Below are 25,125 nucleotides of genomic sequence, written 5' to 3' on the forward strand. Positions count from 1 at the left end.
CTAGGTGGCACAGTGAATAGAGCACCAGCCTTGGAGTCAGGAGGACCTGAGTTCAAATCCAGCCTCAGACACTTGACACTTACTGGTTGTATGACTCTGGGCAAGTCACTCAACCCCTATTGCCTTGAAAAAATAAAATCCCACCTTCTGCAGGAAGTCTTTCCCAGACCTCCTTAATGGTAGTGCCTTCCCTCTGAGATGAACGCTGTTTTTTTTCTGTATGGGTCTAATTTGTTTATAGTTGGCATGCTTTCTCCTCCATTAGAAGGTATTTCCTGAGAGGTGGGCCTGGGCTTTTTGGTCTTTCTTTCTATTCCCATTGCTTAGCACAGGCCTTGGCACATAGTACTTAGTGCATCCTAGTTGACTGACTGATTGACTTACCAGACAAAGTAAAAGTAAAATTTCATAATATCTGAAGAAATAAACTGAGAAAATATTCTATGCTTAAAGACACATTAGATTAAAAAAAACACGCATAGATGAAGGTTTATTCTCACCAATTTAGGAGGTCTCTGGTATATGAATGTAATGGAATACTATTGCACCATAAGAAATGATGAGCAGGTGGACTTCAGAAAAAAACCAGGAAAGACTTCTATGAACTGAGGCAGAGTGAAATGAGCAGAACCAGGAGAACACTGTACATGGTAAGAGCCTGACTTTGACAGACTTAGCCCTTCTCAGCAATACAAGGATCTAAGACAACTCCAAAAGACTCATGATGGAAAATGCCACCCACACCCAGAGAGTATTGGAGTCTGAATGCAGAGCAAAGCAGACATTTGCTCTCCTTTTCTTTTGTTTCTTCTTTCTCATGGTTCCTCCCATTGGTTCGAACTCTACATCATGACTAAAGTGAAAATATGTTTAATATGAATGTATAAGTGGAGTCTATATTATATTGCATGCCATCTTGGGGCGAGGGGAGGAGAGGGTGGGAAAAATTCAAAACTCAAAATTTTATTGAAGTGAATGTTAAAAAACTAAAATAAATAATTTTTTTAAAGTGGTTTAAGTCATGTCAAATAAAAAATATTTACCAAGCACCTACTATGTACCTGGCACTGTTCTGAGCACTGGGGATAGAAGAATGGCAAAAGCCAGTGCCTGCTGTTGAGGAAGTTCGATGAGGGAGACAAGCAAACACTCAGTGTAACTAAGCTCCAGACAAGGTAAGTGGGAGATAATTAACCAAGAGAAGACACTAGCATTAAGGACTGGAAAAGGCTCCCTGAAGAAGGGGGGACTTTTGCTGGGACTTGTAAGAAGCTGGAGAAGCCAAGAAGCAGATTGTCAAACACCCCACCTACCTATCCTGCAGTACTGTTGTTCTGGTGCATAGGGTGCCCCTCCGACACGCTGGAGTCCTTCCCAGATGGCTCTTGGCATTACCAGACTACCTTTGGCACTCTTGGGGCTTCTACTTGGCATCCCTCCCTACCAGAAAATTCCTTGGTGATGTCTTTTACTCAGATCTGTCGACGTTTTTCATTAGGTCTATCCTCAGACCCAGTAGACTTCTCTATTACCTTCTGATGATATTCATTTTGAGTCATTTGGAGACTATTATCTCCCATGTCTCACTATCAAATATCCTTAGTCACAGAATGTTAGTATTAAGTAGTTGGGCAACTTATAAGAAAAAAAAGGAAAAATAAAATTATTCAATATAGATACAGTAAATTATATAGCATTATTGGGGGGAAAGTCATATATAGAAACACAATAATTGCAGGAAATTTTAATATTCTTCCCTCAGAGTTGTAAACTCTAACAGAAATGTAAACAAATAGAAAGTATGGAACTGAATAAACTGTTGGGATTTGAAAGACCTATGGCGTCTTCCAAATGGAAAGACATATTTCTCAGCCAAAATAGACCATACACTAGAATGTAAAGAAATTAAAAAAAGACCCAAAAAGGAAGAAACTGGTTCCTCCTCTAAACCAGTGATGGTTTAGTTGCAAAATCAGATGGCCCCTTCTTTTAATTATTCCTCATCCTTCCAGGCTTCTCTAAAGAAGTGCACACTGTTGACTGACTTCTCTCTCATTTCTGTGTTTTTTGACAGTATTCTCTCTCGGTTCATATTCCACATTCTGACTTGGGGAAGACACTAAGATTCCATCCTGGGTCCTCTTCTCTCCTCTCTTTCTTGGTAGCCTCCTAAGCTTCCATGGGGTTAAACATCTAAGCAGACGACTCCCAAGTCTCCATGGTCCAGCCGAACTGGTGTTCTTTCTGTTGCTCACACTCAGCGTTCCATCTGGTAGTGCCATGCCTCTGCCCACAATGCTCAAAATGCTCTACATGTTTGATGAGAGCTGAGTGCAAGTTCTACTCTATACATACATGAAACCTTTCTCGATTCCTCCCAAACTACCCTATATTTGTTTACCAAATGCTCACAAGGGGAATAGGTCGTTTTCCTTGATAAAATGTAATCTCCTGGAGGACAGAGCTCATGTTTTCAGTTTTGTTTGTTTTGTCATGTTGTCATTTTGTCAAATCTAGCATCTACCTGGTCTACAGGAAAGACTTGATAAATGTTTATTGGTTGATCAGCGAGTGACTTTGGGCAAATCATTCAAATTCTGTAAGACAAAGTTTCCTCATGCGTAAAGTCGGGGGTCCTGCTATATGACTTGCAGGTCCCTCCCGAAGGGCCCCATGACTCTATAGAGAAAAATCCAAACCAAAATCCGGTTCTTGGAAAAGATGAACAAAATCAATAATCCTTGAGCTGTCCTGATTAAAGCAAGAGAGAGGAAAATCAAATTACCCCAATAAAAAATGAAGAAGGTCTGTTCATAATGAGCACAGCAAAAATGAAAGGAATGAGCACAATCTGCCACACACAATTAGGTGCTGGCAAAAGGGAGGATTTAAGAGAAGTGAATGATTTCCTGAAAAAACAGAAAGCACTCCAGATTACCAAAAAGAGAGAGAGATTAAGCCAATTTTTAAAAGATAAATGAAAATTCCATGAAGAAATTACAAAAGAGGAAAAATCAAATCCAGGTTTATTTCCAAGTATATCCAACCAATCAACCAGCATTTATGAAGCCTACTATGTGCCAGCCAAACCCAGGCACTGGGGATACAGCAGAAAAAGAGCTGAGTGTGCTCACAGGGAAGTACATATGGAGGTCTGCACCAAACAAATGTACTGTGGATGGAGGGATGGAAGGAGGGAGGGGCACAAATAACTGGGAAAGTCTGGAGAAAGAGAGAAGAGGGAGCTGGCAGGAGAGAGAGAGTGTGCCCAACGTGTCTGCCTGTCTTTGGCCTCTTCAGGGCATCATCTACCTAGAAGTGTGATCACTGGGGCAAAGGGACACTGTTTAGTGATTAGTGTCATTTAGTATAAGTTCATGCTATTTTCCAGAGCTCCTTTCTATTATTCCAGGAGCCCCTTTACAACAGCTCATAATACTAGTTCTCATTTAGATGGCGCCATAAGGTTGCAAAATGCTTTACAAATGTGATCTCATCTGCTCCTGTGCAGCCCTGGGGACTTCACAGATCAGGAACATCAGCAGGACTGACTCAGTCATTTCCCAGCTGACAGGTTCCTCTTTGTTTCCAGCTCCTTGGCACATCCAAAAGTCCAGCCAGAAGACATTTTCGGTCATGAGCCCTCCTCTCTTTCTTTGCTCTCTTTGATCATTAGAGGTGAGAGATCTCAGCAGAGGCTTTCCAGATATAATTCCACATTGCTCTCCAGAATGGTTACACCAGCTCATTTGCCCAAAGTATGTTGTCTGGAGGAGGGATTAGCTTTGTTCTGCCAGCTCCTTTCTGCTCACTCCCTGGGTGTCTGAAGGTAGCTTTCTGGACCTCAGATGCCTCTTCTAAGAAATGTCAGGGTTGGACCACTTGGTCCCTTGCAGCTCTGACACACTTTGAGCCACTGAGAGGGGTACAGGAGGTAGAAGACAAGACCCAGAGCCCTCATGAAGGGCAGCCCTCAAGGAGCCTCCACCAAAGGCCACAGCTTCAGATTGGGAAACACTTTGGTGGGGAGGAGGAGGAGGAGGAGGAAGAGGAGGAGGAGGAGGAGGACTTATTTCTAGGTTCCTGAGCTCAAGAAAAGAAGTCATGGTAACTAAGGCTTGCTTTAGAAACCCAAAGCTCTGCAGGACCCAGGGCAAACTGCCCCCCCCCCCCCCCCCCCCCACACATAGGATTCTCGGGGTCTTCCAGAAGTTGTCCAGGTCACTGGCCAGTCTGCCCATTCTCAGGACCCTTCCTGCTTACATAGCTTTGCCCCCACCTCCACCTCCACCCCCACTGCATTTTCTCTACCTCTTTCATTGCTGATTTATGATGCTTTTAGCATTCAAGTAGACCCATCTGAAAACTTCTCACTGTGGTATAAATTATCTTAAAACCATTGGTTTGTAGTGCTGTGGTTGGACAGTATCTAACCAGAAAGCACATCTGCCTCTCTCCAGCGATTTCAGGTTCTGGAGAAATCTATGCATTCCCCTTCACCTCCCCCCCACCCCAATTGAACCCAACAGAGGGAACAGAAGAATGTGGACTGCCCCTTTAATTCATTTTTATGCAAAGCAATTCTGACCCAAGGTCAGAATTTGTGGACTTTTGAAAAATATTGCCAATAGCTTCAATTCCAATTATTTCCCCCAGCAGATATCCTTAAAAACTATGTGACAGGATCTGAAACCTGCCTTCCTTCTCATCATCCCCTTTCTCCCCTCCCCCTTCCACCCTCTCCCAAGCAAACAGAAGACACTGCAGGAGGGAACCAGCAAGGAGGGAGTGGGCACATATAAGCGAAGGGCGCAGGTGAGAAAGCTCTGGGTGTGGGTTTCTGTTCGACATCTCCCAAAGGAGTCCTTTGGCTGGACACCATCCCTAGCCAATCAGTGGCCGTCCTGGCCAGTCAGTCTAGCTAGGGATGAACAGCAGCCCCCAGAGGACACAGAGAAATCCAGACCTCCCTTAAAGCAGGTGTGGCCACCTCAGGATAAGGCTCAGTGAAGAGGCGCCCCTCTGTTTCTGGCAATAGAACCCAAGATGGGATGAAAGTTTAAAGCTGGGGGAATCTGAGAGGCCAGCCACTCCACCCTCTCACCCCAGAGATGGAGACACTGAGGTTCCCAGAAGAGCAGCTCATGCAGGTATGTGCAGAGGAAGGGAGCCCAGCCAGGGCCCTTTTCTCTGTGCTGCACAGGCTCATATCCAGGGAGGTGAAGGTGAAAGACTCACCCTCCAGGGAACCAAGGGTAAAAGCCCCTGGCTCCAGCCAACCTCAGGAGCCTCATTGCAGATGACAGGAAAATTAGCTTTAATATTGTTAAAATAAAATGTAATATCCCCTGCCCAGTAAAGAATCCCAGTAATGCCAGATAGCCTCAGTCCCTGCATTCCTCCTATTGAGGCCCTCAATTAGGCTGGGCGGGGCTCCATCCTGGGAAATTTAGCTCTGTTTATCCAAAAACAGAACTGGGGGTGGGCCACTAGCTGCAGCTACTGAAAGTGATTCCCAGTGTCCTGGCTCCCTCTTTACTATTTAGGGCGAATCAGATCACGAAGGACAAAAGCAACCAGAATGAACTGGGTTTTCTTGCTCAGATTGCCAGGGGCAGCTGGAACCTTAAATGAACTGAAACTCCCATCTCATATGACACGCCTCCACACATAGAATTTTTACCTCTTAGGGATCATCTTCATACTCAGATGTCTGGGTGACCCGGGCTCTCCACTTTCTTTATATCAAGTCAAGACACCTTTTCCTCCACTTATGAGTCTGATTTACTTCAGGACTAACACAGGGGTTCCATTTTCTGGAGAAACTGAACCAATTGCATTTTCCCAAAGTCAGCACTATTTCTACTCCTGAGTGCAAGCTATGTGTCCCCCATACCTGGAAGACACTCGAGCCTCTCAGAATCTTTCTCTTTCTCCAAGCCTCAGTGTTGGTGCCTTCCCTGATTCCTCCCAGCTGTTAGCTCTCCTCCTCCTCCTCTCTCTTTGATCTTTTTGTTCTATTTTCAGGGCCTCACCACCAAGGCAGACTTAGGAACCAAGGGTGGAGAAAGTTGTTGCCAAGAGGCCAGTCAAGGTTTGAGCTTCAGGAGAAATACCAGGAATGAGGGAATGGATGCCTCTGGGGGCTAGGGGTTCCAATGAACTCTCACTAGGTGTGCTAAGGTAGGGCATCTCTACAGGTTTGGTTGGACTAAAGAACCTCTGAGTGTCCCCATGACTGCAATTCTGGGGTTCTCTAAAAGGAGTCTACCAGACTGGGTGAGAGGGAGGTTAGGGGAAGGGGGAAGGGGCTGCGCATTGCTTATTAACAAACTTAGAGCTGGAAGTCTCTTGAACAATCTACCACCTAAGAACAAAACACCTTTAAACACCCTCAACTCCAATCAAGTGTAGTGAGAGGCACATAGGCAATGGTGGCAAAGCTGGGAGGACTCACTTTGAGAAGTGTTCTGTGACTTGATCAGATGAGACTCTGGGAAGCCGTTGTTGAGAGCCCCCCGGCTTTGAAAAACCCAGATGTTGATTTGGTATGGATGTAATGGTTGGACAGATTGGAGACCTGTCTACTTGATCTGTTTCTGTCTTGATAATTCTGTCTGTATACTCTGAAGTTCGGGGTGCTGACCTTTTTCCTCTGAACTAGGTAAACGATATATATTTGACTGATTAAAGTAAGCTTGTTAACCAATTTTGAGTTGCTTTCCTTTAGCAAAGCAGATCTAAGAACCTGTGTTGGCAGCAAACCCTGGGGACGCTGGGGTGCTTGCTTCTACAAAATGTAATGCCAAGCAAAGGCAACTTCCCAAGGTTCAAAACACCAGCATAGGTGCTCTCCATTTTATTCAGTGAAAAATTAAGAACAGAGAAAATCAAAATATAACATCATTCAAAATACAGCATTCACCAAGTATAATTCAATAATCTCCAAGTACTACTCCACCCCTGGACATTATAATTCATTTAGTCAATCCCAAAGACCCTCTTCTAAGTATTACTCCACCCCTAGACTGTACATTCATTTAGTCAACCACAAAGCCCCTCTTCTCAAATGGAGATTAGTTTCCAATCATAAGTACATTCATTTGTTCAATCACAGAGCACAAAAAAATCAAAAGTTCCCCACCCTTGGATCACAATTGAATCTACCACAGAATTACAACAAGCTTAAGAACAGCATTTAATACCCAAAGAGAGGTCTTTTCTTCATCTTGATGCAAAGCAAATTCTCAGCAATCTTTGTTCCTGGGGAGACAAAGCTTAGCAAGGCCACAAGATACATTGCCAGTGTCTTCATTAATTCATTCTCTGTCTGCAGAACAGTCCTAGGACCCCTCAAAACATTAGCAAAACTCTCTTCCAGGATTTCTGTAAACATACAACAAGAAAATCCTTCTTCAGGGCTTCTGAACCAACAGCCAGGTTCCAGGACCTCTGCAACAACAGCACTGTCCTTCACCAGTGAACAAATCTGGCAAAACAACATCAAAACAGACAGACAAAATACCAGCATAACAGCCATGTCTCCTCAGTCCTTGGCAGATCTGGGTGGCAGCTCTCAAAAGTCCTGGGCAATTCAAACTGGCCCTAAGCAATCCTCTCAGTCTCTCTCTGCCTCCAAGATGCTGCTTCCATAAAGTTCTTCTGCCTCTCTCTTTGCTTGCCTCTCTTTTGCTGCCTCTCTCTTTTGCTCTAAATTTATGTCACCAGCTTCTCCCAGTTCAGCCCTCTCTTTTCACATCGACAAGTGAATCCCACAAGTGGGATTCACAAGCTCTGGGTTTTAACACAATCAATCCAAAAACCAAGCCAATACAGGGGGATCTTTAAATTCCATTACTATTACAGAAGGCATGGGTTTGAATCTTCCTCCTGACAAGACATACACCAGCTGTGTGATCCTGGACTTTGTTCAGTGGGTAATGAGGAGGCACAGAGGATTTTTTGACCGGAGAGATGTCCAACCCAGACCTGTATTTTAGGATAGCATTCCCTGGATGGGTTGGAGGGGGAGGCATTGGATGCCAAGGACTCAGGATGATATAAATGGTCAGAGGGGAGGAGAGAACTTGTATCCCACTTAACATTTTAAGGGGAGGGGGTCTGTAAAATGATTTTATTCCCTACTTTATTCACTAGTAAGGCTAGTGTGAGCTGAACATGGCTGATGATCATTAGATTGTAAGCTCCTTGAGGTCAGAGAATATCTTTTGCTTCTTTTGAATCCTCAGCAATTAGCATAGCATCTAGCACATAGTAGGCATTAATAAATATTTATTGATTGGATGGATAAGAGCAGAGCATGGCAGGTATAATCCTCCAACTGGCTTTTGTGAACAGATCATGGTTGCTGTGAGCTATGTATGTGAGAGCTGGTGTGAGTGAGTCTGTGGCCGGTGGGAATGGCAGAGCTGGTGTGAGTGAGGGTATTCATGTTATAAGATCCTGTGACTGGTGTGAGTGAGTCTGTGGCTGGTGAGAACGACAGAGCTGGTGTGAGTGAGGCTATTCATGTTATAAGATCCTGTGACTGGTGTGAGTGAGTCTGTGGCCGGTGTGAATGGCAGAGCTGGTGTGAGTGAGGCTATTCATGTTATAAGATTCTGTGACTGGTGTGAGTGAGTCTGTGGCCGGTGTGAATGGCAGAGCTGGTGTGAGTGAGGCTATTCATGTTATAAGATCCTGTGACTGGTGTGAGTGAGTCTGTGGCTGGTGGGAACGGCAGAGCTGGTGTGAGTGAGGCTATTCATGTTATAAGATCCTGTGACTGGTGTGAGTGAGTCTGTGGTTGGTGTGAATGGCAGAGCTGGTGTGAGTGAGGCTATTCATGTTATAAGATCCTGTGACTGGTGTGAGTGAGTCTGTGGCTGGTGTGCTCATATGTGAGAAGCCCAGGAAGCTCATTCTGTCTTTCAGCTTGCTATTTCTCTAAGCACAACTGGTGCTAAACAATTCTGCCTCCCATCTGCACAGGTACAGTCGTGGCTCAAGATTTCTGCAATTACCTTAGTGCCTACTGGGACTCCAGTGTTTACAGTTTCCCTGACCTCTGGTCACAGTAAATTTAATTGAGTTCCTTTAATAATTTCTGGAGATACGGATTCTGCCAAGTGCACACAGAGCCACACATTCCACATGCAGTGAGATGCTTATTGAGGAGCTGGTGTAGCTGGTCCTGAGAGGAGAGCTGAGCTGAGCCGGTGCATTGCCTTCTACTTTCTTCTGACACAACAGTCAGTAATCGTCCGTTACCTTTATGTGCCCTGTGTTTGTTTGGCCACTGCCCAGTCAGTGGGCATCTCCCCTCACCTCCCAGCTGCCTATTGAACATTTCAAGCTAGTGCCCCATTGCCATCTTATGCTCCACATGACTTCCTTCTCTTCCCCCTTCCCCCCATCTTCCAAGGGCATCCCCACTGCTCTAATCTCCCATAGTCATAAGCTCTGCATGACCCTTGGCCTCTCATTCTTTGTGATTCCCCACAGTCCAATCAGTTGCTGCTTCTCTCCTGCTGCAGTTCATTTACTTAGATTATCGCCATAGCTTCCTTGTGTCTTCTCTTCCCCCGTTAGAGTGAATGTCCCTTGAAGGTGGCACCATCCTTGTGTTTATATGCTCAATACTCAGCACAGTGCCTGGCACACAAGGAGTGTTCAATAAATGCCTGGTGATTGATCACCACTGTGTGAGCTTGTATATGTGAGGTCGCTGTGTGTGTGCAAAGGCATTTTTCCATTTGTGCACGAGTGTGCTCAAGTGTGTGTAGGGCTTATTTGTCTTTGCATGTTTGCGAGCATGTGTGTTCACATGTATGTATTCTGGGCATGTCTGTAAGTGTTCTTCCGCATTCTATACATGTGTGATCATGGGTGTGGATCTGTGTAAGCAGTGTGGGTGCACACACATGCAGACGTGTGTGAATGCATGGAATACTCTCAAATATGGGATTTCCCATGCTTATGCACCTCTGTATGTGTGAGGGCATTGCATGTGTGCGTGTCTGTGTGTGTTATGCTATGACTTTCTGCACCTTCTGGGTGCATATAGGTGTTGTTAGCATGTCTTTAAGTGTTTTGAGATAGTATAATGTGATTCTGTAGTATTGGTGACTATGTGGACATTCATATGAACATTGTGACAATGTATTCCTATGTATATCTATGTACATGTGTTTGCACATGTTCATGAGTACATGCTTATGTATAAAGTTTAACTCACTCTTCCTTAGATCCTATGTTTTCTCCACATGGACACTCCCTTCACTACTCCTGAACTCAGCCCACCCATGCCTTCTTACTCTGTGTGATTCTGGACCACATCCTTCCAAAAACTCTTAAGCCCTCCATGAGGGGTATACACAAAATGTTGCAGAGGCCCACTTTCTCCCTTGGAGTCTCCTGATATTTCACAAACACAAGAGAAACATTTAGGCTTCTCTTCAATATCTTCCACTCTTGTTCCATCAATGGCCCACCTGGGTTCTGGTCACATATGGCAGTGACCAGCACTTTTTTTCCATCACAACCTGGGCTTAGACCATCCTCTGTAACTTTAAACAACCTCCCTGCACCCACTGGTCTCTCTCCACTGTCCCCAGAGTCACCCATGGCATCAAGTCTGTGGAGGACATAATGGTTCAAGACTCATAACCATATGGTTTTCCCAGGAGAATCACAACATATGTTGTCAAACATATGAACTTTTATTAGCAGCTGGGGAGTATTGAGAACTTTGTCCAATCTCTGCCCCACCTCACCACTGTCCAGTAGGAGCATCTGACCTAAACATAAAAACCAAAAGGACTGGCACAGTGGGTTCTCCCTTCAGACATGTGCCAAGATCTGAAGGATGCACATTCCTTAGCTATTTGGGCTTATCCTAAATAGACAGCTAGACTATGTCTGTCATGGCCAAGAATCTTTCAGTCCTCAGTAATAGGAGCACAATCCTTGAAGGAATGAGGGAAGGAAAGAGCAGCTCCTAGAGGATTTGTCATCAGGAGGGTTGGATTCTTCCACTGGGACTATTTGGGATACCTCCAGCACCTTGGCCAGCACCACAGTATGTGCAGGTCTCCTTACTCAGTGTCTCCCTCCATGCTGATTTTCACAGGGTTGACAAGCAAAGTTCTCTGCTGAGGAACCAAGTCCATATAAACTTTGGCACTTAAGTAGGCAATGCAAAGATGGAAAATATTGACAAATTACACTCTGGCTTTCAGAGTGAAGAAGACCGATGGTTTGAAGCCTATTCAAGAGTTCCTCCCCTCCTCAGCATAAGCACCTCCCTCCCAAAAGAGAGGAGGAAGACATGGGGTGTGGGAAGCACTAGCTTTTTGTTTTTGTTTTTTTTAAGCAGATCAGAGATGTCTGGAGCTGCAGTGGGAATCCCCAAAGCCCAGTTGCAGCCAAGGTCTCAGCTGCTAGGATTCAAAGATGAGTCAGACAGAGTAGAAATATTGAGGGAAAGAAAACTGAATTTAGGACAATTAAAATAGCTTCTGTCTGACCTGCTCAGACAAGCCAGGCCAGTGATTCACAAAAAAAGGGAGGAAAGACAAAAGGCCAAATGCTGTTTTATATTATCCCAATTTTCCGTAAAATCCTAAATGATGTAAACTCTCTACACTTGTAATTAGAAAGCCAAAAGAAACCAGGAATTTCCTTAGCCAGGCAACTTTTGGTCTCTTTAGTAAATATTCCCAAATATATGATTTAATATAAAGAACCCATAACCCTGTCTTACAAAAACCAATGGAATGAGCCATAAACGAGTTCCCGAAGAAAAAATCTCCCAAATCAGATGGATTTATAAAGGAATTCTACCAAACATTGAAAATTTATTCCAGTACTATATAAACTATTTGGAAAAAATACGCAGAAAGGACTCCTACCATATTCCTTTTATGGCACAAATATGGTGCTGATACCTAAACCAGGAAAAGCAAAAACAGAGGAAGAAAGTTATAGCGCAATTTGCTGAATATTGATGAAAATATTTTCAATAAAATCCTAGGAAGCAGGTTACAACAATAAACACAAAGGCGACACGCTATGAGCAGCGGAGATTTATGCCAGGATGGTAGAGTTGCTTCAATATTAGGAAAACTAGCAGCATAATTGATCATATCAACAACAAAACTAACAAAAATCCTATGATTATCTCAATAGATGCAGAAAAAGCTTTTTGACAAAATGCCACACCAATTCCTATTTTAAAAAAATAGAACATATGAATAAATGGAGCTTTCCTTAAAATGATAAGCAGTATCTATCTAAAACCATCAGCAAGCATTATCTGTAATGGGGACAAGCTAGAAGGCTTCCCAATAAGATTGAGGTGAAGCAAGGATGCCCATCATCGTCACTATTGTTTAATATTGTACTAGAAATGCTAGCTATAGCAATAAGAAAAGAAAAAGGAATTGAAGGAATTAGAATAGGGAACAAGGAAATAAAGCTATTTCTTTTCGGAGATGATATGATGGTATACCTAGAGAATCCTAGAGAATTAACTAAAAAACTAGTTGAAATAATTAGCAACTTTAGCAAAGTTGCAGGATATAAAATAAATCCATGTAAATCATCAGCATTTCTATGTATTGCCAAGAAAGTACAGCAGCAACAGATAAAAAAGAAACTCCATTTCAAATAACCATAGACAATATAAAAATATTTGAGAATCTACCTGCCAAGACAAGCCCAGTAACTAGATGAACACAATTATAAAAGACTTTTCACACAAAATCAAATCTAAAAATTTGGGGAAAAAAATATTAATTGCTCATGGGTAGGTTGAGCCAATAAAATAAACATGACAATTCTACCTAAATTAATTTTCTTATTCAGTGCCAAACCAATCAAACTACCAAAAATTGTCTTATAGAGCTAGAAAAAACAATTACAAAAGGTATCTGGAAGAACAAAGAATCAAGTATTTTAAGGAGAATTAATGAGAACAAATGAGAAGGATAGTGGCCTAGCCACACCAGATTCCAAACTGTGTTACAAAGTGTCATCACCAAAACAATTCAGCACCGACTGAAAACAGAGCGGTGGATCGGGGTGATAGATGAGATACACAAGGTTGTTGGCTGCTGCTCTTTCTGCTCCAAGAGGACCAAAATGACATCCCGATGCTAGAGTCAAGTTACAGTGTATCCCACTGTGGCTGATCTGCATGCTTCCAGCCTGGAATGCTCTACCGCAGGTGGGCGTGAGCGTTTGGGGTGGATTCTCTGAATTTGCATATCCTGCATTTCCTTCGAGCTGTTTCAATTCTATTTTGTTTCTCTAACCTTCTCTAACGCGGACATGCCATGCTGAGTGGAAATTGAGGGGATGCCCATCAACTGGCGAACAACTAAACAAGTTGTGGTTTATAGTTGTGATGAATACTATTGTCTATAAGAACTGACAAGGGGAATGATTTCAGAAAAACCTGGAAAGACTTGCATGAACTAAAACAAAGCAAAGTGAGCAGAACCAGGAGAACATTGTACACAGTAACCATATTGTATGATGCTCAACTGTGAATGACTTAGCTATTCTCAGCAATAAAGTGATTGGAGATGGTTCCAAAGGACTCACAGTGAAAAATGGTATCCACCACTTGGGAAAGAACTGATAGAGTCCAAATGCAGATCAAAGAGTATTTTTTAAACTTTATTTTTCTTGGTGTTTTCATTGGATGAGGAAGTCTGTGTTTTCTTTGACAATATGAGTGATGTAGAAATGTTTTGCATGACTGCACATGTATAATCTATATCATATTGCTTACCATCTTAGGGAGGAGGGAAGGAAGGGAACAGAATGTTAAAAATTGTTCTTATATTTAATTGGAAAAAAAAAAAGAAAAAAGAGCATCAATAGCTATCGAGACATAGTTTGACTTTTCAGTAAAATCTTGACAAAAATCAGCCACATGTGTAACGAGGGGTATCTTTGATGAATATATAAGAAGGCAACTGACAGGATTTCACCAACAATTTTCTGTAGACTATTTATAGTCACACAGCTGACCAAAAGGTGAAGAAAACACAAGGTGCCTCAGCATTTATTATCAATTATTGGTTGATTAAAAAGTCTTTGATTTTTGAAGCAAAAACAGTTTTCTCTCCTGAACATATGTGCTGAAACTAGAAGACTACTTGATGTAGGAAAAACAATGAGACCTCCAATTATTAACATCAGGTGAGATATGAATCAAAGAGGGGTGTACTCATCAAAGGAATTTATCACTTTGAGAGAGAGAGACAGAGACAGAGACAGAGAGAAAGGAGAGAGACAGTGATAGAAACAGAAAGAGAGAGAGGGAGAGGGAGAGGGAGAGAGTGGGAAATAAGCATTTTACGTACCAAGCACCAGGAATCCAAATACAAGCAAGCAACATAGTCCCTTCCCTCAAGGAGCTTACATTCTAGTGGGAGGGGGGAACAACACACAAAGGTGGTTGAAAGGGAGAGGGTCCATAGGTAGTGGTATGCTTTAGAGAGAGCCAGGAAAGGAAGTGGAAGCCTGGATCCCAGGATGGCCCCAGGGGCAGAGTGCAAGCTTCCAGAGGGGAGGAGGTGGGAATCTAGACCAGCATGGATGAGATATGGTCTAGGGATGGCTTTCACAAAGGATGTCTTGTCAAAGTCCAAATGTAAAAGGGAATCTCTGTAGATGGCAATGTCTGAGGAGCCCCCTGTTTATAAATGGCATTGTACCAATTGTATCAAAAACCAGAACTCATTCTCTTTCACCCCAAACCTACCCCTTTTCTGACCCTTCCAATTTCTATCAAAGGGAGCACAATTCTCCAAGTCACCCAGGTTCACACCCTCAGGACTGTTTTTGACTCTTTACTCTTTCTCATCCCACCCATTCAATAACTTGCCAAATCTTGTTGGTTTTACCTTCATAACTTTTCTCATATAAAAATACAACAGCGCAACAATAACAATGATGTCGGGCTCACTCTGTGCCAGGCACTAAGGTAAGTGCTTTTAAATATCATCTCACTTGGTTTTTGCGACAGCCTTGGGAAGTAGGCACTATTATTGTATCCATTTTGTAGATGAGAAAACTTGCCAGCATGTGTCTGAGTCCGAATTTGAACTCACCTCTTCCTGACTTCAGGGCTGTGCTACCTAGCTGCCCCACATACACATCTGAGCCCTTTTCTGCACCTGTATTGTGGCTGCCACCCTTCAGAAGCTCCCCACCTCTCACCTTTAGCTCATCTTCCTACTTCTAGTCTCTCAATCCGCACGGAGCTGCCACAGTACTAGTCTGGCCATATTACTCCCCTACGCAACAAATTCCAGGGGTTCCTTCTTAATTCCAGGGTCAAATATCAATTTCCCATCTGACATTTAAAGTTCTTCACATTGTGGCCCTCCCCACACTTCCAGTCTTATTACCCATTAGTGCACTCCATGCATTAATTAGTAATCTTTAGCCAGTGAAATTGTCAGTCAACAAGCATTTATTAAATACTCACTGTGTGTCAAGCCCTGTGTTAATCACTAGGGTTACAAATATAAACAGAAAGAAAGACTCTCCCTGCCCTCAAAGAGTTTACATTCTAATGGGGGAAGGGGATAAAACACTTAAGAGGGATCTGACAATGTGGGAAGAGAAGAAGGCACCCAAAACTTCTGTGAAGATGAGCCTGGACAGGAAGGAGAGTGGTTGGCCTGGGGAGTTCTGGGTGAAACCATCTGAGAGAGAGATCTGAAGCAGTGGAGGGCTCTTCCATTGGGGGAATTCCAGGACTGGAGGAAGATGTCTAGAAGAGTCCTTCTCCCTGGCAGGAGTTCAGCCTGGAGAGAAAGGGCAGCCTTCTATTCCAATCTCCAATCTTCTATTTCCCATCTCCATTCCTTTGCATTCCATTTGCCTTGCCTGGAATACTTTCCCACCTTATATAGCCCTCTTTAAATTCCTTGTTTTCTTCAAAAATCACCATCAGCCTGAGACCTCTCCTGAGTCCCACTCCACTGCCAGTATTTCTCTCCCCCATAGGTTATTCTATAGCAGCGTTGTATGTATTCCATATGTACCCACACATGCATGTGTTGTCTCTTCTGACCCCATAAAATGTAAGCTCTCTATAGATGGGAATTGTTTTGTTTTCATCCAATGCCCAGCACAGTGCCTGGCATTCATAGTGGGTGCCTTATAAATGTTTGATTGGGGGCGGCCAGGTAGCACAGCGAGTAAGAGCATCGGCTCCAGTGTCAGGATGACCTGGAGATCTAATCCCGGGCTCAGACACTTAGCACCCACCCAGAAACACCTGGCCTTGTAACCTTGAGCAAGTTACTTAACCCCAATTGCTTAGGGGCAGCCTGGTGGCTCAGCGAGTAAGAACACCGGCTCCAGTGTTGGGATGACCTGGAGATCGAATCCTGGGCTCAGACACTCAGCACCACATCCAGGAATAACTAGCCATGTAACCTTGAGCAAGATACTTAACCCCGATTGCTTATAAAAAAATAAATAAAATCAATATTTGATTGATTGATTAATGAAATGCATGGACGTTACAGGGCTTCCTCAATGAGATCTATGATTCCCTAAAGAGATGTTTAAAAATTTACACAGGAAAAACTAACTGGGTGAAATTGCCTCTCTTTCCAGTGTTGACATGACAATTCATAGAGCCAGCAGGTGTGTCTATATCAGGGACAGGTAATGAGGATGTGTCGGTCATGAGTTGGGGCTCAAGCTGAAGAGGCAAATTGTCTTACATACTCCCAAGCTAATCCCCTGTACAAAGACTCACCTTTTGAACACAATTGTCTTCCTGAAAAGACTGTAAAGTGATAACTCCTAGAACATAACAAACAGTGGTCTCAATGGCAGGGAGAGATGCATTGGGTGGTGTTACCTATCCAAATAGTAATCAGTGCACCAGAGGAGCCTAACAATATTGTTGGGAAAGAGGTGGAGAGTCATGTGAGGTCATGGCTGCCCAGCCTGAACACATCACTAGTACCAGTGAAACAGAATGAGGAAACCCAGGACAAAGTCTGCCAGCATAGTGAGTGCTTCCTCTGTAGAGGGTCTATGGACTTCCAAAAGAGGAAAGAGAATGGAGCTTGCAAACACTGAATCAGGGGTTTGACTTCAATTCCTGGAAAAATTCCAGAATATGTAAATAAAGGGATGCTTAGTGACTATCTCAAAAAGGAAGTAAGTGATTCAGAGGTCTTTGTCATTGATCATAGGTCACATCAGGCTAATCTCAGACCAAGAGAAAGGCTGTAAATATACTTCGTCCAGATTTTAGCAGAACATTTAACAAAATATGCCCTCATGTTCTTACAGAAAATTAGGAGAAATGTGAACTGGCTGATAACCCAATTGTTTGTACTAGACCCCAAGAAGAGTCATTAATGGCTCAATGTCCAATTTGGAGATATCTTTAATGGAATGCTTTAGGGATGCGTGCTTGGTCCTGTGGAATTTTTTTATTGCATTTTTCAAACAATTTGGGTAATGGCAAAAGTGACCTTCTTTTTTGTTTTGTTTTGTTTTGCTGTTTGGAGGGGGAAAGGTAGGGCAACTGGGGTTGAGTGACTTGCCCAAGGTCACACAGCTAGTTTTGTGTGTGTGTGTGTGTGTGTGTGTGTGTGTGTAAGTGTCTGAGGGCACATTTGAACTCAAGTTCTCCTGACTCCAGGGCCGGTGCTCTATTTACTGCACCTCCTAGCTGCCCTCAGAAGTGACATTCTTACCGGACTTGCAGATTACTCAAAGCTGAGATAACTAGCTAACATATTGTATGACGGTCTGGACTCAGCGAGATCTTTATAAGCTAAAGCACTGGTCTGAGTGTAACATGATGGAATTTAACTTCAATGCATTATATATAGATTTAAAAGCAACTTCAAAAGTACACTTTGTGGGGAGGAGATATGTCTAGATAGCAGCTGTTCTGAAAAATATTGAGGGGTTTGGGTGAGCTTCTAGATCAACATAAGTCAACAATGTGATTTGTAGATAAGAAACTGAATGAGATCCAAGGTTGAATTAAAGAAAGATGGTGGCCAGAAATAAGGAAGTCATCTTCTGGTCATGCTAGTCCATGACCAGTCTATGTCTGGATTATGTTTTCCAGGTCTGGGAACCACATTTGACAGAGGACATTGGACAAATGGAGAGTATCTATATGGCAGTTCTTGCCATATGACTGAAAGAAGTAGGGGCTGTTTACCCCAGAGAAGAGAAGGCACAGGGCAGTTGGGCCACATGAAGGACTGCCATGTGGAGAAAGGATTAGCCTTGCTTTGCTTGGCCCTAGAAGGCAGAATGAGGAATACTTAGACTGAATGTCAAGAGATTGTCATTGAGATGGGCAACCTTGGGGCAGTTTCCCCCACCCCAAAGAACTTCTGGCAAAGGTTTCTTTGCTACCAATTGGGTGCAGACTAATATTCTGGCCTGTCAAATGATGAAATAATGCCACCTGCTCCCTGCAGTTTCCTCTGATCTACTCTGCTTAAACTCCTTGTCCCTCATACGAATCCCCATCCCACCACACAATGTTTGTGCCTCCCCTGTGGCACTGAGAAAACTCAGCCTTGCACCATAGCAGCCTGGGCCCAAGTCTCACCTCCCTGCCAGTCAGGGCAGGGGCCTCGTCTCAGAACATGTTTGGGGAGCCACAGAACTAAACAGAAGTCAAAACTTGGCAATATTTTTTTCTGTTTCTAAGGATCTGACCACTTTCTTAATATACTCAGCTAATAATCAGAAGATGGTATAGAAGCAAATTTAATTTGAGCTATTTTGCATAAACTATCAGAAAATACTAAATTTAAAAACTCAAAAATATTAATTTCCTTGAAAAATAATTTGCCAAAAATAATACCCAAATATCACGAAAGAGTGGGGTACCAGAGGACAGCCCCCCTTGCTGCTCAGAGGCATACAGAACATTCCAAGAAACAGGCAGAGGTGGTCAGTGCTTGGGGGGAGCCTGGGGGTTGACCAGAGAGAAATGGCTGGGAGTTCCTGGCAGAGTTCCTATGAGCTTTGGGGATCCTTGTCCCAAATCCCACTGCTAATGATTCAGATGCCTAGACCTTGGCTACATCTACCCTCAGGGATTCTAGGGTCACCTCTGACGGGTCAGGGATCATTTTCTGATGCCATTGGCTCAAGCTCCCACTGGTTGGCTTCCCTCCAAGATTGTCAGTGGAGTAACTGACTCCAACTGTAACTGTAACTGTAACAACTGTGACTGTAACTGTAACTGTGACTGACCAGCCTTAAGTTGCTTTTAGAAAGGAGCATTTTAAATGTGCAGAGCTCCCCAGGACCAGCCAGCCCAGGGGCTGGCCCGGCCCAGAAAGGCCATGGACCCCGCAGAGAGGGGGCGGCCAGGAGCCCCGTGCCCCTGCCTCCTGGCTGCCCCCACCTCCTGGCTGCTGCTCTGCAGCCTGTGGGTGCTGGGGGCGCGGACCCTGGCAGATGTGCCAGCTGCTGACCTTCCTGCTGGGCCACATGGCCCTCCTGGCCCTGCTGCTCTTCCCCACCTTGGCCTGGTACCACATGGGCACCCTGCACTACATCCATTCCTTGGCCCTGGGAGCCCTGGCTGTCCTGCTGCTCTACCTGCTTCTGACTGGCCTTGGGGTGCCCGGGGCCCATCCACCTGGCTCTGTTGGCGGCCCAGAACCAGAGTCCAGACCAGGCTGCCTGGGGGAGGGGGTTCGACCCCTGCTGCTGCTGGCCCTGATGCACCTGGTGAGCTCCAAGCACCCCTTCTTGCTTCAGCTCTGCGGCCTCCTCACCGGCCTGGCCTACTCTGCTGGGGTCTTCCACAGGCTGGAGCTCTCCGAGCGGGGCTGGTGACTAAAGGGTGCTGGAGGGGAGCAGCCTGCTATGTTTCATCCCTACTCCAGGCAGCCCACTGGAGCTGCCCATCCTTCATCCTGCTGGGCTGAAACATCCAGATCCTGGACCTCTTGGGAACTTGGTGCCAGGACTCTGGGCATCCCCTCCAGCACCAGCCTGCCTCTGCCCTGGCCTGGGGGTGGACCCTCCTTGTTTGAAGGGGCACCGTGGTGGAATGCCCCCAGCCTCCCTCTGAAGACCCCGCTCTGGAGCCAGGGAGATGCTTTGAATGATGAGTTGCTGCAGGCCGCCATCCAAGCTTCCCTTCATGTCAAGCCCTTGCGGGCTATGGGGGAGCTGAGGTTGTCCAAGTCGTCTGTCTCTTCCCTAAGGCTATAGCATCTGGAGGGCATGGGATCCCCCATGGAGCAGTCAAAGGGCTTGTGGAAGGGGCTGTCTTGCTTCTAGTGGAGGGGCAGGTGGGCAATGCAGCCCAGGGACCCCAGCGGGTAGAAGTGAGCCTCCCAGAGAGGGCCCCCTTCCACCTGCCCAGAAACAGGAACCAGTAAAGTGAGAACAGAGGGGGCAGCCTGTGCGTGTATGGGAGCAGGGGCACCCCATCAGCTCTCAGCAACATACACACACACACACACACACACACACCCTGCCGAATAAATCCATTTCATCTTTGAAAAAAAAAAAAAGGAAGGGAGCACTTCCTTAGGTGGTATTGTAGTGAAGAGAATTAAGAGGGAGCTGAGATCTGGGTTTTTTATAAATCTGGATGTGGATTTATTGATCAAGCACGAGACTGCCTAGAGTATACACTCAAATCAGGCAGCCCAGAACTGAGATACAGGCAAAGCTTTTAAAGGCAAAAACCACAGCTGGGGAGGGGAGCTAGCGTAAGCAGTGACATAGAGAAGCCAAGAACAGCCATTGGTTGGATCTATAGCTCAGGGCTAATTTGGGAAACATGGTGCAAGGGTACAAGGCTAGGACCCTCCATGTGGTGGAGTCCACCCAGAACAGGGTGGAGGGCACAGGGGGAGTGGAATTCCCCGAACAGGCTGGGGTCATGCAACAAGTAAGGGTCACATTCTGGGTGAAGGGTGTGGGGGATCCTGCTTGGTCAGCGTTCTGGGTGGAGGACCTGGCTGGGTCAGTGTCCCAGAACACAGTGGTCTCTTGAATGCGGTAGACTTGCCCCAGGATCTCTATACAGGCTTGCACCATAATCCTTATACAAAATGCTGTTTCAAGGCTTACTGATTTAGGGAAGTTCTAACTTAAGGGAAAGATAAGAGAGCAGGGGACTATGCCTTGAGTGAATCACTCTTACCCAGGACTAGGCCTTTAAACTGTTACAAGCAATTACAGGGTTTTAGACAAAGACAAAAGGGCTTAATGGTGGGTTCCAAATCAGGTGGCATGTGACTTGGGTTACCTTACAACAGTATATAAACCATCTGAGACCCCTCGAATCTACCCAGAGTCCAGGGGAGAGTAAACTCAAGCTTAGAGAGCACACAGAGCAAAAGGTAACTCCAGGCTCCTGGCTTGTTGCTTCTCTCACTCATGGGATGCCCACAAAGTTCCCCTGAGGCAGGGCATAGTGTCTTTGCTGGGCTTCTGGCAGAGCCATGAATCTAATCAGCTCTTGTTTCTTGATGCCAAGTAGATGTCAATGTTGACAACTGCCTCCCATTCCAGTTTAAAGGGCTTTTAGCACTTAAAGGCCTACGAGCAACTGATTGACTCACATTCACTTAGATGAGGTGTCGAGACTCAAGTTGGCTCAAATTACACCTGAAAGAGAAGGCAGTTTGCCCTCAATGAAGGAGGAGTGTGTGCAACCAAAGGCTGCAGCTCCATGGAAGCAGTTCTGGGTCCAGAAGTATGGCAGGTGGGGGTGTGCAGCTCCCACACTCCCAAAGGCTGGTATTTAAATAAACTGCTGGTTTTTAAATCCAGATCTGTTTAAAGGACTCTGGGGACCTTGATTTGAAGCATTTTGTAGAGAAAGAATTCTTCTTATTAAATAATTACCCCTCCTTTGCCTGAAACGTCCAGGTTTGGATACAATAGGTTTTCTTGCAGTGAGGCCCCTCAAAGGCTCTCTCTGCCAGAAGACACTTGGCTTTGCTCATGCCTGAAGTGCTACTTTTGGAGGCATTCACTTACTCTTACTGGGCAGGACCTGCCCAAACTAGTGTAGGGAGGTATGGTAGGAAGAACTCCAACATGGAACATTACTGTTTTCCTCCATCCCCTACAGCACTGACCATTTTCCTTTTTTGTCATGTTAGTCAATCTCTCAGTAGATTTAAAAAGGCCAGCAGGGAAAGTGGGTCTTCTCCTATGTGATGAGAGGTGGGGGAGCGAGTCTGGAATATGGTGAAGAGTCACTGGGCTCCTCAGCATCTTCCTTGGGCTTTCCTCCATCACTATGGAGCTTCGTGTAGACCAGCATTTCTTATTTCCTTCTCTCCACCTGGCCCAGGCTGCCCCACGTGAAAATCCTATCACTTCTTTTCTCTGTCCATGAAGCTTCCTCTTCCTTTCCCAATTCTGCCATCTCAGCACTCTTTTCTGATCCAGAGGTCTTGTGTTTTCTCCAATCAGCAGCAACCTACTTTCAGGTGACTTAGTCTCAGAGCAGGGACTCCCCTGTCCACAGTCCTGAAGGAGCCAATGCCATCTGTGCAGATGTTCTTTCGATACAAGAGCACAGGCACACAGAGAAATGATGATGGCAGACTCTCCTGTCCATGGTCCCAGAGGAACGGAATGCTGTCAGGTAGTCATTCTTCTTAAATATCAGTCCAGAAGCAAGAGAAAGGTACAGGCACTTGGAAGGATGTCTCTGGTGAGACAAATAAAGGCGTCTATGGGGTTGACTTTTCAAGACACTCACAGGCAATGGGAAACATCACTTCAAAGCACACTTTGTCTGACTGCATTGTAGTTCTCATGCTAATCATTTGCAAAAAAAAAAAATCCTATGAAGGTCATTGCAGCTCATGCATCAACCTGTACTGCCAAGGATGGGGAGGTAGAGAAGGTCTATGAAAAACTGAACTTAACCCTCCAGATTAAGACAAGAGATTCTTTAATACTCAATGGCTTCCATGAAAATGGAGGCACAAGGGAGGACATTAAAAAAAATATTTCTCTCAGACATAAGAAGCTGAGTAAGGCAGAAGTGAATGGGTTCAAGGGAACCTTCAAGGCCCTACAACATGGATTCTTAAAGGAATAATCCTTTAAGAAGAGACTGGGGGGGGGGGTCCTAGATGTTATGCGCTTGGAGAATACCAGCAAACAAAGCTGATTGTATCTAACCAGATAGGAATACACTGCTATTTATGTGGACATCATTGTGAAATCAACCCTGTCCATGTGCACCTTGTTAGAACAAAGATCAAAATCAATATCAAATTACAAGAAAGAAGAAGAAGAAGGCATGGTGTTCAATTAGAGTAACTCCAACCTCACCTATGTAAATCAGCTATTGATACTGAAAAATGGAAAATGGATTAAACAGACACTTACAAAGGCCATCAATATATCCTAGGGAAGTTTAACCAAAGTAAATCAATCACCACATAGAATAAAATGACCTGAAATCTGCCCTCAGCAGCAAACTCTTGATCTCTTTGCCACGTGAAAAGGCATGAAACCCACAGGGCATACTGGTCATGGATGCCCACTCTTCCACAGAATCCTGCAGAGGACGGTGGTGAAAGAGGTTATGAGCAACACGGGAGCTGGGGGGAAGGCAGGAGGTCCAGTTAAGCCAGATCTTCTCAAGGGCATTCAAGGATAGCACTGGGTGGGAGGGGGAGAGGGGGACAATAAACAGGCCACAAGGAGCAGTCCAGACAAGTTTTTATGCTAAATTCTTCTCTCCATCAAGGATGGCGGAGCTGCCGTAGACACTCTCTGCATCCCAGTCCTTCGGCGGGCTGCAAGAGGAAGGGTTCATAGCATCCAAGGAAAAAAAGGTGCAAAAAAGAACAAGACCAAAACACACACGCACAGAGAAGGTTTGGACTGAAGGCGACACAATCTTGAGGGCATCGAATGATTGGTCTCCAAGGTTCCTTTGAAGAAAGACACCGAGGGCTTTGGGGAAAATGACAGACTTTACTACTACTAGGAAGTGATGATTAAGAAACTAGTAGTAGTTGCTGACCCCTATGCCTATTTTCTCAGCTCTAAAACACTTTATAAAAATTATTTACAAACGGATCAAGAGACTGCACTGATAAAGATGTAAGAAAGAAAGAGGCAGGCTTTTAGAAATGAGGCTGCAGAATAAACTCGATCTTTTGTCACACAATCATCAATTTTGTTGGAGCTTAAAGAATCTCCTTCAACAAAATATCTCATACATGGAGTGTGAGATCATAGGGAGATTTCTAGAAATGCAAAAAGAACCAACGTTGTTCAATGGCCCACTGATAAGGCATAAAATAGGGAGATGTCTACTCACCAAAGGAATTTGTCACTCAAGCCCAAAGCAAAGAGCGCTTTCCTGCGGAAGACAGAGCCTCCAGATATCCCCAGCTGCTGATCACCTGGTGGTGATTGCTTCCAGCCTTGGAGTACTACTCAAAATCACCAAAACACAATCACCAAGAGTTTGACTCAATTTTACAAATTGGAAGTAAGCATGAAGAGGATTAAAGATTGCTATTGTCCACATGATGACAGGTAATGGGATGGCCAGCCCATGGAGTTGGCCAATCAACACACGTATTTTCTGCCTTGGACACACATTGCGGATAGAGTGAGCTAGACCCAGAACTGAAAAGGAATTGAGCAGGCTAGATGGCCTTCTGGAAATGTGTATTTAGCAAATGACCCCCACGCTTCTCCTGGAAACAAAACTCCATCTTTTTTAACAATGGATTCTTCTGGTGATGTGGTATAGCTTCAAAACATGAACGATCTCACTCTCTGAGGATTAAAACTGAAGGCTGCCCAAAATGGAAGTGTCAGACATGTTGGGCTACAACACTCCTGAGTGTGGCCCAAACCAGATTAAAGTGGAATTGGGAACTACTTAACAAAATAAAATACAGGTAACATTACAATTTAAAATGGTCAATATGCCACCTGCAGGGATCCCCACATATACATTAATGGCCTCATTTCTGTTTATGTTTGTCACCACTGGACCAAAAGACAATGGCAAAGTATATGACAGCTTTTGAATATCATCAACAAATAGCCAAAAAGATAATGCAACATCCCCTCTGTATTCAT

At 44.6% G+C, this 25,125-nt stretch overlaps 1 pseudogene; it reads left to right on the forward strand.

Annotated features, from left to right (window-relative positions):
* The first annotated feature begins 16,654 nt into the window (after positions 1 to 16,654).
* Positions 16,655 to 23,680, forward strand: LOC138165817 (rhomboid domain-containing protein 3-like; annotated as a pseudogene).
* Positions 23,681 to 25,125: the final 1,445 nt, after the last annotated feature.

This window comes from Petaurus breviceps, unplaced genomic scaffold, assembly GCF_028583685.1.
Source record: "Petaurus breviceps papuanus isolate PSGF00001 unplaced genomic scaffold, PetGlider_PUasm1.0 215, whole genome shotgun sequence".
Taxonomy (NCBI): domain Eukaryota; kingdom Metazoa; phylum Chordata; class Mammalia; order Diprotodontia; family Petauridae; genus Petaurus; species Petaurus breviceps.